At 47.0% G+C, this 18,439-nt stretch overlaps 1 long non-coding RNA gene across 1 annotated transcript in view; it reads right to left on the bottom strand.

The window, feature by feature from the left end:
- The window catches only part of LOC122926492, a 33,959-nt gene extending 15,783 nt beyond the window's left edge, over positions 1-18,176 (bottom strand). The window contains exon 1 of the long non-coding RNA XR_006387676.1: positions 17,963-18,176. This is a non-coding gene — a long non-coding RNA (uncharacterized LOC122926492). The remainder of the gene's footprint in view (positions 1-17,962) is intronic.
- Between the last annotated feature and the right edge of the window lie 263 nt (positions 18,177-18,439).

Raw genomic sequence — 18,439 nt, 5'->3', positions numbered from 1 at the left:
TTTCTCACGCTCCCTCTCCGGCGTGGAACCCTGATTCGTCACTAACCGTGATCAACATGGTAGGCGCAGAAAAGAACATTGAAAGTTGATAGAGAAGATATCCAGATGTATCATGAACATCACGGGGACGTGCGACATGGTGGGGCAGTATGTGTGCACACGCCTAAACGTATTTTTGATGGGTCTGCACCATTCAACTTCTGGGTCTCCAAATTGGGCATATGGCCTGAGCTTGCCCTTTACGCCTTGGAGGTGCTAGCTTGCCCTGCAGCCAGTGTATTGTCTGAATGTTTGTTTAGCATGACTTGAGGCGGTTATCACAGGTTATATTTCCCAATGTTTTGTGGTGTACTCTAATTTAAACACAAATTTTTTTTTTAACCAAAAACCAATGTAGGCTACCTCCCCCTCCTCCACCGCCGCTTCTACCTACACCGCTACATCCACTGCCTTCTCAACCTCCTACTTCATATGGACCTCGTCCTCCTACCGTGGTGTCCCGAAAATAAGACATTCCCCGAAAATAAGACCTACCTGTAGTTTTGCCTATCGCTGTAATATAAGGCATCCCCCCGAAAATAAGGCCTCCCCGATTATAAGGCATCCCCCCTGAAAATAAGGCCTCCCCGATTATAAAGCATACCCTGAAAATAAGGACTCCCCGATTATAAAGCATCACCCGAACATAATGCCTCCCCGATTATAAAGCATCCGCCGAACATAATGCTTCCCCGATTATAAAGCAAGCCACCCCAGAATGTAAGGACCCCGCAGCTACGGTACCGTAAGGCGCCGCCACGCAGCTCACTGATTGGCCGCAGCGCAGGCGGTGCGAAGTCTCTTTAAATCTGAGAGCCCGCGCCGCCGCCAGGACAAGCTGCCGCCTTCTTCCGCCCGCTGCTCGCTCTGCCCTGATGGAGTCTCACAACTTGGCTGGCACGGACATACAGGGGACGGGGTGACAGGTGGGGGGAATATCTGATGGAAGGTGGGGGATGTCTGGTGAAGATGGGGGCGAGACTAAAAACGGTAATTAAAATGACAGGGTGATCAGAGGGGGGAATCAAAATGACACAGGGTGATCAGGGTGGGGAGGGGGATCATTTAAAATGACACAGGGGGATCAGAGGGGGGGAATTAAAATGACACAGGAGGATAAGAAAGGGGTACTAAAATGGTAATCCCCCCTCAGATTCTCCTGTGTCATTTTAATTCCCCCCTCTGATCCCCCTGTGTCATGGAAAAAAAAGACAACCCTGAAAATAAGACCTAGTGCATCTTTGGGAGCAAAAATTAATATAAGACACTTATTTTCGGGGGAAACAGGGTAGATCAAGATTATTATTTTTTATTTTTACGTATTTTATGTTATTTAAAGTCATTTCCATATCCAGAGCACTTGCCATGCTCTTAACCACATTTTGCTGACATTTGCAGCCCTCTAGCCCTTTCCATGACTTTTTTACAGCCATTTTAATGCTCAAAAGTTCGGGTCCCCCTTGACTTCAATGGGGTTCGGGGTCAAGTTCGGTTCAAGTTCGGGTCCCGAACTCAAACTTTTTTGTGAAGTTCGGCCGAAGCCATCGAACCCAAACATCCAGGTGTCCGCTGAACTCTAGTTCTGGAATTAAACCTTTGGCATCACAGTCATTTTTTTGTTTTGTTTTTCTCCTCGCCTCCAAGAGCCATAACTTTATACCTTTTTTTCAGCATAGCCGTATGAGGGCTTGTTTTGCAAGTTGTATTTTTAATCTCACCATTTAAAGGCTATGAACACCTTTGAGGGATATATTTTTTATCATTCCAGTTTACTCACTTTGATAAAAGTTCACATCTTTATCAGAGGCAGATTCAGTCAAAATCTGCAGACAAAAATGTCCTTTTTTGTGCTGAAATAGCGCAATCCAGAACAGAAACTAAACAAAACCCATTATAGTCAATGAGGTCCATTCTGCACCGTTTGGGTCAGTTACGTGCCAGTCACGGCACTTCCATTATATTTGTTGCTCTGCCCCTATGATGGAGAAGAATAGCGGAAATGGATGGCACTGGTGTACCAGCCTTCTTTTAAAAAAGGAAAAATCTTGCCTTCAATATTCTGGCGCACATAACTTAGCATTTTTCCAGCGATGATGCTGTGTGAGGGCTTGTGTTTTTGCAGGGAATGTTGTAGCTTATATTGGTACCATTTTGGGATGCACACAACTTTTTAGAGACAAGGTGACCTATAAGCTGCAATTCTGGTACTGGTATTGTTTTCCAAAAACCTTACACTATCAGTAGCTCTCAATATTTTTTGGGGACTAGACCACTTGCCATCATCAACTGTCTTTTGCAGCCCTTAAGGGGTGACAACAGCTTACAATATCCAAATTAAGCACATCTTCTATGTCCATTCATAAGGTTTATTTGTGTTTTGAGGTTTTACTAGTTAGGTACATGTTGCTTCAAAATGAGGATGGTAGGGATGGTTCATGAATCCAGGCCACAGTTTGAGGGTGGTAGCTACTATCTTGGTCCTGCTGCTTTTCATTTTTATCAGTACCTCTCCATTCAGGATCATTAATTAGTGGGCTGTGGAAATGCAGCTTGTTACCTAGAACAAGGAAGTGGTGGAGAAAAGGAAGAGCAGATCAAGAACCGGACACATGAGGTGCGAATGTCAACCCTACAAGAACTCACACCTACAAAATGTGCTCCTGGCACTCTCCCTCCCACCAAGTTTAGAAATGGGGGGAGTTTTGCTGCCAGTGGGAAAGGGTAGTTTGGAGAACAATGCTATTGTCAGTAAGGAAGGAGTGGAAAGAGGTTTAGCAAGTGTCACAACCAGACAGCTGAGAAGCTCTGACAGAGGCCTTTCAGAACCTCCTCCTTGAGTTTCTGTGTTGTGGTATTCAGCTCCTCCTCTCATTAGCCTCTCTCAGCTGTCATGTGTTGGACTAATTGCTTCCCTTTAAATTCTTCCCCAGAAGGCTTTTCTGGGCGGCTTATATTTCTTCCTGGAGTATGTGTGCATGCCCATCTGGTTCTCCTCTCCTCTACAAAGTTAAGTGTTAAACTGTTATCTGTTATTTTCTGTTTGCTGGATCCCAGGTGACCCTGACTCCCTCCGTGTCTGGTGTAGGGAGCCGGTGGTCATGTCCCCTCACTATTGTAGGGTGCTCAGGGGTTATATAGTCAAGGTACGTGGATATGCATACCTCCACCATTCGGATCTATGCATAGGCTGAGCAGCCAGGGAAAGTGCCAGGTCTTCTACAGGGGTCTCCCTTTTGTTCCTTAGCTTTTGGATCCAGCGAGTCTTTTATGCATGTTGTTTTGCCTTGTTACCTGTACACATTCCGTGACATTATAAGCCGCCAAAACCGTCTTAAGCATGGATCCGGTTTCACTTTTGGCTGAACGCTTCCAGGGTCTTTCATTGGAGGTAGCTGACCTCCGTAAGACTTTTTCTCAGCTTCAAGTGACCGGTTCAGCTTGCGTTCATGGAGCTTGTTCTGAGCCTAAGATCTCGCTCCCGGATACGTTCTCCGGGGGTAGTGAGAATTTTGTGCGTTTTAGAGAGGCTTGCAAACTCCATTTTCGCCTTCTTCCCCTTTCCTCTGGAGATGAGGAACGGAGGGTGGGGATCATTATATCGCTGCTCAGAGGTAACGCTCAGTCCTGGGCCTTTTCGCTGCCGGAGGGGGCACGGCCTCTCCGTTCAGTGGATGAATTCTTTTTAGCCCTGGGTCAGATATATGATGATCCGGATCGTATTGCTCTGGCGGAGTCTAGACTACGTCTCTTATGCCAGGGTAAACAATCCGCAGAAATATACTGCTCAGAATTTCGGAGATGGGCAGCTGATACTGGTTGGAATGATGCTGCACTCCGAAGTCAATTTTGCCATGGTCTTTCAGAGGGATTGAAAGATGCATTTGCCTTTCATGAAAGGCCTATTTCTTTGGACTCTGCTATGTCTCAGGCCGTTCGTATTGACAGGCGTCTTAGAGAGAGAGGAGAGATCTCTCCTTCCTGTCATACTCGGTCCCAGGACTGTGCAGCGGTCCCATTCTGTGCGCAGGGGTCTCAGTCGCTGTCAGCCCCTTCTGAGCAGGAGCCCATGCAGCTGGGGTTGATTGCTTCTGACAATAGAAGATTCAGCCCGCATGGGACGGTTTGTTTTTGTTGTGGAGGTATTAATCATTTGGCAAATATTTGTCCCTCTAGGAGATTCAGGCAGTTCTCTGGGTATAATAAAAAAACAAAAAGGAAAAAATCTTTGAAAAATGTTCCGTCTGTTACTATTGGCAGGGTTGAGGCGGAAATTGAAGGTTTTCCGTTTGCTTGTAGTTCCCGTTTTGTCCTGCCGGCTAGGGTGGCGCTAGAGAGCAAGAACATTTTTTGTGAGATTTTTGTGGATAGTGGAGCAGCGGTCAATCTCATTGATAATCAATTTGCGATAACTCATGGTTTCCAGGTGTGCGCTTTGAGAAAGGATATTCCTGTTTTTGCTATCGATTCCGCTCCACTTTCTCAGAAATCATTAAAGGGCATAGTTCACAATATCCGTTTAATTGTGAGTGATGCTCATGTTGAGGATGTGTCATGTTTCGTCCTTAGCGGTTTGCCCACCCCTCTGGTGTTGGGGCTGCCCTGGCTCACTAAGCATAACCCCACCATTGATTGGCAAGCGAAGCAAATAAATGGTTGGAGTGACTTTTGCAGAGAGAATTGCCTCATGACATCTGTTTCTGAGGTTGCTACTAAGACTATACCATCTTTTCTCTCTGAATTTTCGGATGTCTTCTCTGAGAGTGGAGTTCAGGATTTGCCCCCGCACAGGGAGTATGATTGCCCTATTAATCTCATCCCAGACGCCAAGCTGCCTAAATCTCGTTTATACAATCTTTCCCAACCTGAGAGGATCGCTATGCATGCTTATATCTCTGAGAGTCTGAGAAAGGGACACATACGACCCTCGAAGTCACCTGTTGCCGCTGGTTTTTTCTTTGTTAAGAAAAAAGATGGTTCTTTAAGACCTTGTCTGGATTTCAGGGAGCTGAACAATATCACAATTCGTGACCCTTATCCGCTTCCTCTGATCCCGGACCTATTTAACCAGGTTGTTGGGGCTAAAGTCTTTTCCAAATTAGATTTAAGAGGGGCATACAACCTGGTCAGGGTCAGAGAAGGGGACGAATGGAAGACGGCCTTCAATACCCCTGAGGGCCATTTTGAAAACTTGGTTATAACTTTTGGTTTGATGAATGCCCCAGCCGTTTTTCAGCATTTCGTGAACAGCATTTTTTATCATTTGATGGGAAAATTTGTATTGGTGTATTTGGATGACATTTTGATTTTTTCTCCCGATTTCAAAACTCATAAGGAACATTTACGTCAGGTCTTGCTCATTCTGCGGGAGAATAAATTATATGCGAAACTGGAAAAATGTGTGTTTGCGGTTCCAGAAATTCAATTTCTGGGGTTTCTTCTCCCCGCTTCTGGTTTTCGCATGGACCCCGAGAAGGTCCGCGCTGTGCTTGAGTGGGAGCTTCCTGAGAATCAAAAGGCGCTGATGCGTTTTTTGGGCTTTGCCAATTATTACAGGAAGTTAATTTTGAATTATTCTTCTATTGTTAAACCACTCACTGATATGACCAGAAAGGGGGTAGATTTTTCTTCTTGGTCAGTAGAGGCGCGTAAGGCTTTTTCTGATATCAAGGAGAGTTTTGCTTCCGCTCCCATCTTGGTGCAACCTGATGTTTCGTTACCCTTCATAGTTGAGGTTGATGCTTCTGAGGTGGGTGTGGGGGCGGTCTTGTCTCAGGGTTCCTCTCCTGCCAATTGGCGACCGTGTGCCTTTTTCTCAAGAAAACTCTCCTCCGAGAGAAATTAGAGAGAAATTACGATGTGGGAGATAGGGAATTGTTGGCCATCAAGTTGGCTTTTGAGGAATGGCGCCATTGGCTAGAGGGAGCCAGACACCCTATTACCGTATTTACTGACCATAAAAATCTGGCCTACTTGGAGTCAGCCAAGCGTCTGAACCCGAGACAGGCCAGATGGTCGTTGTTCTTTTCTAGGTTTAATTTTGTTGTCACGTTCCGCCCTGGAGTTAAGAATGTGAAGGCAGATGCCCTGTCACGTTGTTTTCCGGGAGGCGGGAATTTTGAAGACCCGGGTCCCATTTTGGCTGAAGGTGTGGTGGTCTCTGCTCTTTTTCCTGAATTGGAGGCAGAGGTGCAGGCAGCCCAGTCAGAGGCTCCTGATCTTTGTCCTCCTGGGAGGTTGTTTGTGCCTCTCGCTTTAAGACACAAGATTTTTAAAGAACACCACGATACGGTCCTTGCTGGGCACCCGGGGGTAAGAGCCACACTGGATCTCATCGCTCAGAGATTCTGGTGGCCTGCGCTTCGTAAGTCGGTTGAGGGTTTTGTGGCAGCCTGCGAGACTTGCGCTCGTGCCAAAGTCCCTCATTCACGGCCATCAGGTCCTCTCCTTCCCTTGCCCATTCCTTCCCGTCCTTGGACACATCTGTCCATGGACTTCATAACAGACCTGCCTCGTTCCTCGGGGAAGACTGTGATTCTGGTGGTGGTGGACCGTTTTAGCAAAATGGTGCATTTCATCCCTTTTCCTGGTTTGCCCAATGCTAAGACGCTGGCACAGGCATTTGTTGATCACATTGTCAAATTGCACGGTATTCCTTCAGACATAGTCTCTGATAGGGGCACGCAGTTTGTTTCCAGATTCTGGAAGGCTTTCTGTTCTCGCTTGGGGGTTCGGTTGTCATTCTCTTCTGCTTTCCACCCGCAGTCGAATGGCCAGACAGAGCGCGTCAATCAGAATCTGGAGACATATCTGCGTTGTTTTGTGGCGGAGAATCAAGAGGATTGGTGTTCTTTTTTGTCCCTTGCTGAGTTTGCTTTAAATAACCGTCGTCAGGAGTCCTCTGATAAGTCACCATTTTTTGGTGCATATGGGTTTCATCCACAGTTTGGGACTTTCTCGGGAGAGGGGTCTTCTGGTTTACCTGATGAGGACAGATTCTCCTCGTCTTTGTCATCTATTTGGCAAAAGATTCAAGATAATCTAAAGAGCATGAGTGAGAGATATAAGCGTGTGGCTGATAAGAGACGTGTGCTTGGTCCGGACCTGAATGTTGGTGATCTGGTGTGGTTGTCTACCAAGAATATCAAATTGAAGGTTCCCTCCTGGAAGTTGGGTCCTAGGTTTATTGGCCCTTACAAAATCCTGTCTGTCATCAATCCTGTTGCATACCGTCTTGATCTTCCTCAGACTTGGAAGATCCATAATGTTTTTCATAAGTCCTTATTGAAACCTTATGTTCAACCCATTGTACCCTCGCCTTTGCCTCCTCCTCCGATTATGGTTGATGGGAATCTTGAATTTCAGGTCTCTGGGATTGTGGATTCTCGTCTTGTCCGCGGTTCTCTTCAGTACCTTGTTCACTGGGAGGGGTATGGTCCTGAGGAGAGGATGTGGGTCCCAGTGACGGACATTAAAGCCTCTCGTCTCATCAGGGCTTTCCATAGGTCCCATCCTGAGAAGGTGGGTTCTGAGTGTCCGGAGTCCACTCGTAGAGGGAGGGGTACTGTCACAACCAGACAGCTGAGAAGCTCTGACAGAGGCCTTTCAGAACCTCCTCCTTGAGTTTCTGTGTTGTGGTATTCAGCTCCTCCTCTCATTAGCCTCTCTCAGCTGTCATGTGTTGGACTAATTGCTTCCCTTTAAATTCTTCCCCAGAAGGCTTTTCTGGGCGGCTTATATTTCTTCCTGGAGTATGTGTGCATGCCCATCTGGTTCTCCTCTCCTCTACAAAGTTAAGTGTTAAACTGTTATCTGTTATTTTCTGTTTGCTGGATCCCAGGTGACCCTGACTCCCTCCGTGTCTGGTGTAGGGAGCCGGTGGTCGTGTCCCCTCACTATTGTAGGGTGCTCAGGGGTTATATAGTCAAGGTACGTGGATATGCATACCTCCACCATTCGGATCTATGCATAGGCTGAGCAGCCAGGGAAAGTGCCAGGTCTTCTACAGGCGTCTCCCTTTTGTTCCTTAGCCTTTTATGCATGTTGTTTTGCCTTGTTACCTGTACACATTCCGTGACAGCAAGGTGGACAATGCTGCTGATAGTTGGGTAGGTTTGGAGAAGTGTATACTGCTTCTGTCAGTGAAGGAATGAAACGTGGAAGAATACTACTGCCTGAGAGATAGGGGTGGGATGCAGACAAGGCTGCTGCCAGTGGGTGAGGGTTGTCCAGGAGCATAAAGCTGCTGCCAGTTGTGGAGGGGTGAGAAAGGTGACAATTCTGCAGCCAGTGATGATGCACTATGGTATTTGGTACTTCTGTTGAGGTATTTTGTGATGCACTGTGGTATTTGTTTGGCATTGCCGGGGAGGTATTTTATGCTGTAGTGTGGTATTTGGTACTTCTGTTGAGGTATTTTGTGATGCACTGTGGTATTTGTTTGGCATTGCCGGGGAGGTATTTTATGCTGTAGTGTGGTATTTGGTGCTTCTGTTGAGGTATTTTGTGATGCACTGCGGTATTTGGCATTGCCGGGGAGGTATTTTATGCTGTAGTGTGGTATTTGGTACTTCTGTTGAGGTATTTTTTTGATGCACTGTGGTATTTGTTTGGCCTTGCTTGGTGAGATATTTTGTGCTTTTACTCTGGTATATTGCATTTATGGGAGGTATTTTGTTATTTTACTTTGGTATATTGCCTTTCTGGGAATGTATTTTGCACTATGCTGTGGTATTTGTTTGCCACTGCTGAGGAGGTATTTTGTGCTGCACTTTGGTATTTGTTTGGTGCTATTTTGAGCTGTATTGTATTGTGGATAGTGCCTGTCATTGACCATACGATTGGGTGTTTATTAGGGATGAGCGAACCCGAACTGTATAGTTCGGGTTCGTACCGAATTTTGGGGTGTCCGTGACACGGACCCGAACCCGGACATTTTCGTAAAAGTCTGGGTTCGGGTTCGGTGTTCGTCGCTTTCTTGGCGCTTTTTGAAAGGCTGCAAAGCAGCCAATCAACAAGCGTCATACTACTTGCCCCAAGAGGCCATCACAGCCATGCCTACTATTGGCATGGCTGTGATTGGCCAGAGCACCATGTGACCCAGCCTCTATTTAAGCTGGAGTCACATAGCGCCGCCCGTCACTCTGCTCTGATCAGCATAGGGAGAGGTTGAGGCTGCGACAGTAGGGCGAGATTAGGCAGATTAACTCCTCCAAAGGACTTGATTAATTGATCGATCTGCAGCTGTGAATCATTGAGCTGCTGATACTCAATTGCTCACTGTTTTTAGGCTGCCCAGACCGTTTGTCAGTCACTTTTTTCTGGGGTGATCGGCGGCCATTTTGTGTCTTGTGGTGTGCCAGCACAAGCTGCGACTAAGTGCATTTAACCCTTAATGGTGTGGTTGTTTTTTGGCTAATTCCTACATCAGTGTGAATCTGTCACACCAAGTGCATTTAACCAACAATAGTCTGGTTATTTTTTTGGCCATATACTACATCAGGGGAAAGCTGCGCCTGTCACCAAGTGCATTTAACCCTCAATGGTGTGGTTGTTTTTTGGCTAAATCCTACATCAGGGTGAAGCTGTCACACCAAGTGCATTTAACCAGCAATAGTCTGTTTATTTTTTGTCCATATACTACATCAGGGGCAAGCTGTCACCAAGTGCATTTAACCCTCAATGGTGTGGTTGTTTTTTGGCTAAATCCTACATCAGGGTGAAGCTGTCACACCAAGTGCATTTAACCAGCAATAGTCTGTTTATTTTTTGGCCATATACTAAATCAGGGGCAGCCTGCGCCTGTCACCAAGTGCATTTAACCCTCAGTAGTGTGGTTGGTCAAGCTGTCACACCAAGTGCATTTAACCATCAATAGTGTGGTTATTTTTTGGCTATATCCCAATTCTGTCAGTAAACCTATACCTGTCACCCAGCGCCTAAATACTAGGCCTCAAATTTATATCCTGCTAAATCTGTCGTTACTGCTGTACTGTTGTGGCTGGGCAAGTTATTTAGTGTCCGTCAAAGCACATTTTTTGTTCTGGGTTAAAATACAATTCCCAATTTAGCAATTTCCTAATTTATTGGTTTCTGCTGTATCAGAGCAATTTTAAATCTATCCCTAAAAGGGTATATCAGATTCAAGGTGCACATAGGGTCATTCTGAATAACTTCACACACATGCTACTGTGCATTTCCAAGTCTAATTCTGTCAGTAAACCTATACCTGTCACCCAGCGCCTAAATACTAGGCCTCAAATTTATATCCTGCTAAATCTGTCGTTACTGCTGTACTGCTGTGGCTGGGCAAGTTATTTAGTGCCCGTCAAAGCACATTTTTTGTTCTGGGTTGAAATACAATTCCCAATTTAGCAATTTCCTAATTTAGTGGTTTCTGCTGTATCAGGCCTACTTTAAATTTATCCTTAAAAGGGTATATCAGATTCAAGGTGCACATAGGGTCATTCTGAATAACTTCACACACACGCTACTGTGCATTTCCAAGTCTAATTCTGTCCGTAAAACGTATACCTGTCACCCAGCGCCTAAATACTAGGCCTCAAATTTATATCCCGCTAAATCTGTCGTTACCGCTGTACTGTTGTGGCTGGGCAAGTTATTTAGTGTCCGTCAAAGCACATTTTTTGTTCTGGGTTGAAATACAATTCCCAATTTAGCAATTTCCTAATTTATTGGTTTCTGCTGTATCAGAGCTATTTTAAATCTATCCCTAAAAGGGTATATCAGATTCAAGGTGCACATAGGGTAATTCTGAATAACTTCACACACACGCTACTGCGCATTTCCAAGTCTAATTCTGTCCTTAAAACGTATACCTGTCACCCAGCGCCTAAATACTAGGCCTCAAATTTATATCCTGCTAAATCCGTCGTTACTGCTGTACTGTTGTGGCTGGGCAAGTTATTTAGTGTCCGTCAAAGCACATTTTTTGTTCTGGGTTGAAATACAATTCCCAATTTAGCAATTTCCTAATTTAGTGGTTTCTGCTGTATCAGGCCTACTTTAAATTTATCCCTAAAAGGGTATATCAGATTCAAGGTGCACATAGGGTCATTCTGAATAACTTCACACACACGCTACTGTGCATATCCCAGTCTAATTCTGTCCGTAAAACGTATACCTGTCACCCAGCGCCTAAATACTAGGCCTCAAATTCATAGTCAGCTAAATCGGTGGTTACTGCTGTGCCTGTATTAGTGTAATACGGTACCTAAATAGATAGCCAGATAGTGTTAGGTGTCTGTAAAAAAAGGCCTGAATTTGAATTCAATACATTGGGCCAAATAATATTTTAGTTGTTGTGGTGAACGATAACAATGAGGAAAACATCTAGTAAGGGACGCGGACGTGGACATGGTCGTGGTGGTGTTAGTGGACCCTCTGGTGCTGGGAGAGGACGTGGCCGTTCTGCCACATCCACACGTCCTAGTGTACCAACTACCTCAAGTCCCAGTAGCCGCCAGAATTTACAGCGATATATGGTGGGGCCCAATGCCGTTCTAAGGATGGTAAGGCCTGAGCAGGTACAGGCATTAGTCAATTGGGTGGCCGACAGTGGATCCAGCACGTTCACATTATCTCCCACCCAGTCTTCTGCAGAAAGCGCACAGATGGCGCCTGAAAACCAACCCCATCAGTCTGTCACATCACCCCCATGCATATCAGGGAAACTGTCTGAGCCTCAAGTTATGCAGCACTCTTTTATGCTGTTTGAAGACTCTGCTGGCAGGGTTTCCTAAGGGCATCCACCTAGCCCTTCCCCAGCGGTGGAAGACATAGAATGCACTGACGCACAACCACTTATGTTTCCTGATGATGAGGACATGGGAATACCACCTCAGCATGTCTCTGATGATGACGAAACACAGGTGCCAACTGCTGCGTCTTTCTGCAGTGTGCAGACTGAACAGGAGGTCAGGGATCAAGACTGGGTGGAAGACGATGCAGGGGACGATGAGGTCCTAGACCCCACATGGAATGAAGGTCGTGCCACTGACTTTCACAGTTCGGAGGAAGAGGCAGTGGTGAGACCGAGCCAACAGCGTAGCAAAAGAGGGAGCAGTGGGCAAAAGCAGAACACCCGCCGCCAAGAGACTCCGCCTGCCACTGACCGCCGCCATCTGGGACCGAGCACCCCAAAGGCAGCTTCAAGGAGTTCCCTGGCATGGCACTTCTTCAAACAATGTGCTGACGACAAGACCCGAGTGGTTTGCACGCTATGCCATCAGAGCCTGAAGCGAGGCATTAACGTTCTGAACCTTAGCACAACCTGCATGACCAGGCACCTGCATGCAAAGCATGAACTGCAGTGGAGTAAACACCTTAAAAACAAGGAAGTCACTCAGGCTCCCCCTGCTACCTCTTCTGCTGCTGCCGCCTCGGCCTCTTCTGCTGCTGCCGCCTCGGCCTCTTCTGCTGCTGCCGCCTCCGCCTCTTCCTCCGCCTCTGGAGGAATGTTGGCACCTGCCGCCCAGCAAACAGGGGATGTACCACCAACACCACCACCACCTCCGTCACCAAGCATCTCAACCATGTCACACGGCAGCGTTCAGCTCTCCATCTCACAAACATTTGAGAGAAAGCGTAAATTCCCACCTAGCCACCCTCGATCCCTGGCCCTGAATGCCAGCATTTCTAAACTACTGGCCTATGAAATGCTGTCATTTAGGCTGGTGGACACAGACAGCTTCAAACAGCTCATGTCGCTTGCTGTCCCACAGTATGTTGTTCCCAGCTGGCACTACTTCTCCAAGCGAGCCGTGCCTTCCCTGCACAACCAAGTATCCGATAAAATCAAGTGTGCACTGCGCAACGCCATCTGTAGCAAGGTCCACCTAACCACAGATACGTGGACCAGTAAGCACGGCCAGGGACGCTATATCTCCCTAACTGCACACTGGGTAAATGTAGTGGCAGCTGGGCCCCAGGCGGAGAGCTGTTTGGCGCACGTCCTTCCGCCGCCAAGGATCGCAGGGCAACATTCTTTGCCTCCTGTTGCCACCTCCTCCTTCTCGGCTTCCTCCTCCTCTTCTTCCACCTGCTCATCCAGTCAGCCACACACCTTCACCACCAACTTCAGCACAGCCCGGGGTAAACGTCAGCAGCCCATTCTGAAACTCATATGTTTGGGGGACAGGCCCCACACCGCACAGGAGTTGTGGCGTGGTATAGAACAACAGACCGACGAGTGGTTGCTGCCGGTGAGCTTTAAGCCCGGCCTGGTGGTGTGCGATAATGGGCGAAATCTCGTTGCAGCTCTGGGACTAGCCGGTTTGACGCACATCCCTTGCCTGGCGCATGTGCTGAATTTGGTGGTGCAGAAGTTCATTCACAACTACCCCGACATGTCAGAGCTGCTGCATAAAGTGCGGGCCGTCTGTTCACGCTTCCGGCCTTCACATCCTGCCGCTGCTCGCCTGTCTGCGCTACAGCGTAACTTCGGCCTTCCCGCTCACCGCCTCATATGCGACGTGCCCACCAGGTGGAACTCCACCTTGCACATGCTGGACAGACTGTGTGAGCAGCAGCAGGCCATAGTGGAGTTTCAGCTGCAGCACGCATGGGTCAGTCGCACTGCGGAACAGCACCACTTCACCACCAATGACTGGGCCTCCATGCGAGACCTGTGTGCCCTGTTGCGCTGTTTCGAGTACTCCACCAACATGGCCAGTGGCGATGACGCCGTTATCAGCGTTACAATACCACTTCTATGTCTCCTTGAGAAAACACTTAGGGCGATGATGGAAGAGGAGGTGGCCCAGGAGAAGGAGGAGGAGGAAGAGGGGTCATTTTTAGCACTTTCAGGCCAGTCTCTTCGAAGTGACTCAGAGGGAGGTTTTTTGCAACAGCAGAGGCCAGGTACAAGTGTGGCCAGCCAGGGCCCACTACTGGAGGACGAGGAGGACGAGGATGAGGAGGAGGTGGAGGAGGATGAGGTTGGTCACAGCGGGGTGGCACCCAACGCAGCTCGGGCCCATCACTGGTGCGTGGCTGGGGGGAAAGGCAGGACGATGACGATACGCCTCCCACAGAGGACAGCTTGTCCTTACCCCTGGGCAGCCTGGCACACATGACCGACTAGATGCTGCAGTGCCTGCGCAACAACAGCAGAGTTGCCCACATTTTAACGTGTGCGGACTACTGGGTTGCCACCCTGCTGGATCTACGGTACAAAGACAATGTGCCCACCTTACTTCCTGCACTGGAGCGTGATAGGAAGATGCGCGAGTACAAGCGCACGTTGGTAGATGCGCTACTGAGAGCATTCCCAAATGTCACAGGGGAACAAGTGGAAGCCCAAGGCCAAGGCAGAGGAGGAGCAAGAGGTCGCCAAGGCAGCTGTGTCACGGCCAGCTCCTCTGAGGGCAGGGTTAGCATGGCAGAGATGTGGAAAACTTTTGTCAACATGCCACAGCTAACTGCACCACCACCTAATACGCAACGTGTTAGCAGGAGGCAACATTTCACTAACATGGTGGAACAGTACGTGTGCACACCCCTCCACGTACTGACTAATGGTTCGGCCCCATTCAACTTCTGGGTCTCTAAATTGTCCACGTGGCCAGAGCTAGCCTTTTATGCCTTGGAGGTGCTGGCCTGCCCGGCGGCCAGCGTTTTGTCTGAACGTGTATTCAGCACGGCAGGGGGCGTCATTACAGACATACGCAGCCGCCTGTCTACAGCCAATGTGGACAAGCTGACGTTCATAAAAATGAACCAGGCATGGATCCCACAGGACCTGTCCATCCCTTGTGCAGATTAGACATTAACTACCTCCCCTTAACCATATATTATTGTACTCCAGGGCACTTCCTCATTCAATCCTATTTTTATTTTCATTTTACCATTATATTGCGAGGCTACCCAAAGTTGAATGAACCTCTCCTCTGTCTGGGTGCCGGGGCCTAAATATATGCCAATGGACTGTTCCAATGTTGGGTGACGTGAAGCCTGATTCTCTGCTATGACATGCAGACTAATTCTCTGCTGACATGAAGACAAATTCTCTGTTACGGGACCTCTCTCCTCTGCCTGGGTGCTGGGCCTAAATATATGCCAATGGACTGTTGCAGTGGTGGCTGACGTGAAGCCTGATTCTCTGCTATGACATGCAGACTAATTCTCTGCTGACATGAAGACAGATTCTCTGTTACGGGACCTCTCTCCTCTGCCTGTGTGCTGGGCCTAAATATATGCCAATGGACTGTTGCAGTGGTGGCTGACGTGAAGCCTGATTCTCTGCTATGACATGCAGACTAATTCTCTGCTGACATGAAGACAGATTCTCTGTTACGGGACCTCTCTCCTCTGCCTGTGTGCTGGGCCTAAATATATGCCAATGGACTGTTGCAGTGGTGGCTGATGTGAAGCCTGATTCTCTGCTATGACATGAAGACTGATTCTCTGGTGACATGAAGCCAGATTCTGTGTTATGGGACCTCTCTCCTCTGCCTGGGTGCCGGGGCCTAAATATATGACAATGGACTGTTACAGTGGTGGGTGACGTGAAGCCTGATTCTCTGCTATGATATGAAGACTGATTATCTGCTGACATGAAGCCAGATTCTGTGTTATGGGACCTCTCTCCTCTGCCTGGGTGCCGGGGCCTAAATTTATGATAATGGACTGTTACAGTGGTGGGTGACGTGAAACCTGATTCTATGCTATGACATGAAGACTGATTCTCTGGTGACATGAAGCCAGATTCTGTGTTATGGGACCTCTCTCCTCTGCCCGGGTGCTGGCCCTAAATATCTGACAATGGACTGTTGCAGTGGTGGCTGACGTGAAGCCTGATTCTCTGCTATGACATGCAGACTGATTCTCTGCTGACATGAAGACAGATTCTGTGTTATGGGACCTCTCTCCTCTGCCTGGGTGCTGGGCCTAAATATCTGACAATGGACTGTTGCAGTGGTGGCTGACGTGAAGCCTGATTCTCTGCTATGACATGAAGACTGATTCTCTGCTGACATGAAGACAGATTCTGTGTTATGGGACCTCTCTCCTCTGCCTGAGCCTAAATTTATGACAATGGACTGTTACAGTGGTGGGTGACGTGAAGCCTGATTCTCTGCTATGATATGAAGACTGATTCTCTGCTGACATGAAGCCAGATTCTGTGTTATGGGACCTCTCTCCTCTGCCTGGGTGCCAGGGCCTAAATATATGCCAATGGACTGTTCCAATGTTGGGTGACGTGAAGCCTGATTCTCTGCTATGACATGCAGACTAATTCTCTGCTGACATGAAGACAGATTCTCTGTTACAGGACCTCTCTCCTCTGCCTGGGTGCCGGGGCCTAAATATCTGAGAATGGACTGTTCCAGTGGTGGGTGACGTGAAGCCAGATTCTCTGCTATGGGACCTCTCTCCAATTGATATTGGTTAATTTTTTTTTATTTTTTTTTATTTTAATTCATTTCCCTATCCACATTTGTTTGCAGGGGATTTACCTACATGTTGCTGCCTTTTGCAGCCCTCTAGCCCTTTCCTGGGCTGTTTTACAGCCTTTTTAGTGCTGAAAAGTTTGGGTCCCCATTGACTTCAATGGGGTTCGGGCTCGGGACGAAGTTCGGATCGGGTTCGGATCCCGAACCCGAACATTTCCAGGAAGTTCGGCCGAACTTCTCGAACCCGAACATCCAGGTGTCCGCTCAACTCTAGTGTTTATATGTTCCACTTTTATTGTCTTTCTTGTGCTATGGTTTACCTATTACTGATGTGGCCAAATAAAGCAAAATTCGCTGCAATAGAGGAAAGAGAAAATTTGTTTGTGGGTAGGTGGTGATTATGTGCCAGGGCTGCTTTTTAATCCCAGTCCGGGCTGGATCAAAACCTCCATGTGGCTTTACTGCATTCCACTTCTGTCCACTAGGTGGCACAGTCACAAAACAGGAATTAATGATTTCATGCAGCATTTACCCTTTAAGTATGAATAATATACAGTATAATGTGTCCAGGGAACACGTATAATGTAATACATGTGTTTGCTGTTTGTTATGGAGACTGTGTGTCCCATATAACTATGTACAGAGAATGTAGTCTGCTCTAGAAGATACATATGGCCTATTGTACATACATACAGGCAAAAATGTAACTGTAGCTTATCTTGCTGATGTGACTTCATGTTACATTTATTTATAAACCACCATCACGCTTGTAGTTCTATAGTGGATAACAGCAGTCTGTAAAAAAATCTGTTATGTTCACATTAAAGTATACTTGCCATAACATTCAAAATAGCATCATACACGGTGCGCAAAATTTTTGTATGCCTGCAAGTGGCCGCAATTTACAGAATTTGAATAACTAATAGATATGTCTCCTTCATCATATCATACCCCAAAATGAATATGGACCCTGTGAACTATCACAAACCATACAACAAACAACCAAAATAAATATACACACCAGATCAGAACCCTAAAGTGAATATGAACCCGAGATCAGACATCCTCCAAAGAAATGCAAACCCCACTTTAAACCAATCCTAGACCAAACCCACCCATCGACACAAACCCCAGATCACATCTATTAAGGACTCATGCACACCGTTTGCGGTGTGTATATTGCAAATCCGCAAAACACAGACACCGGCCTTGTGCATTCAGCATTTTGAGGAACGGAAAGGCCAGCCCCCAATAGAACAGTACTATCCTTGTCCGTAATGTGGACAATAATAGGACACATTCTTTTTTTTTTTTTTTTGCGGCCTCATTGAATTGAATGGTCCACATACAGGCTGCAAAAACAACAGAACAGACACAGAAAAAAATAAGTTTGTGTGCATGAGTCCTAATACAGACCCCAAACCAGCCAAGAACATAAAAAGGTCTACTGATATAATAAAAAAAATCTCAGACAATCCCCCAAATGGACTAAAATTAAAGGATGCTATTACTTTACTATTACTTCTCTTCTCCTCCAGCGGTGATTTCTCTGGTGCCGATCCAGCCCTCCTGCTGCTGCTTGTTTACAAACTGCTTTGGTGACGTGCCGGTATATGGCACATGACTGCTGTAGTCTATCTTCAGCGTTAGAAGGAATCCACTGGACCACTGGGGGCTTTTATTAAACGGTAACTGTTATGTTTTCATTTAAAAAAATAATCAACTTTAGCATATGTTACTGCTGCAGCAGCATTATGCATAACACAATCTTTAGTTTCTTCACATGCCACTGTTTTCCTTGAGTTTTGCCCTTAGTTATGGCTGTTTAATCATTTAGAATATGAGGACCTTCTCAAGATGGCTCCTCTGCCAGTTATCTGAGGCCAAAACTGCTTTTCCTCACTTCCCATACACACTTGCTGTAGCCAGCAGCTCCATGCCAGCCAATCAGATTGGATTACTGAGAGACACACCTCCTCACTCTGAAG

This window comes from Bufo gargarizans, chromosome 2 (genome assembly GCF_014858855.1).
Source record: "Bufo gargarizans isolate SCDJY-AF-19 chromosome 2, ASM1485885v1, whole genome shotgun sequence".
Classification (NCBI taxonomy): domain Eukaryota; kingdom Metazoa; phylum Chordata; class Amphibia; order Anura; family Bufonidae; genus Bufo; species Bufo gargarizans.
The sequence above is the reverse complement of the archived record's forward strand: the minus strand, read 5'-3'. Positions and strand labels throughout refer to the sequence as shown.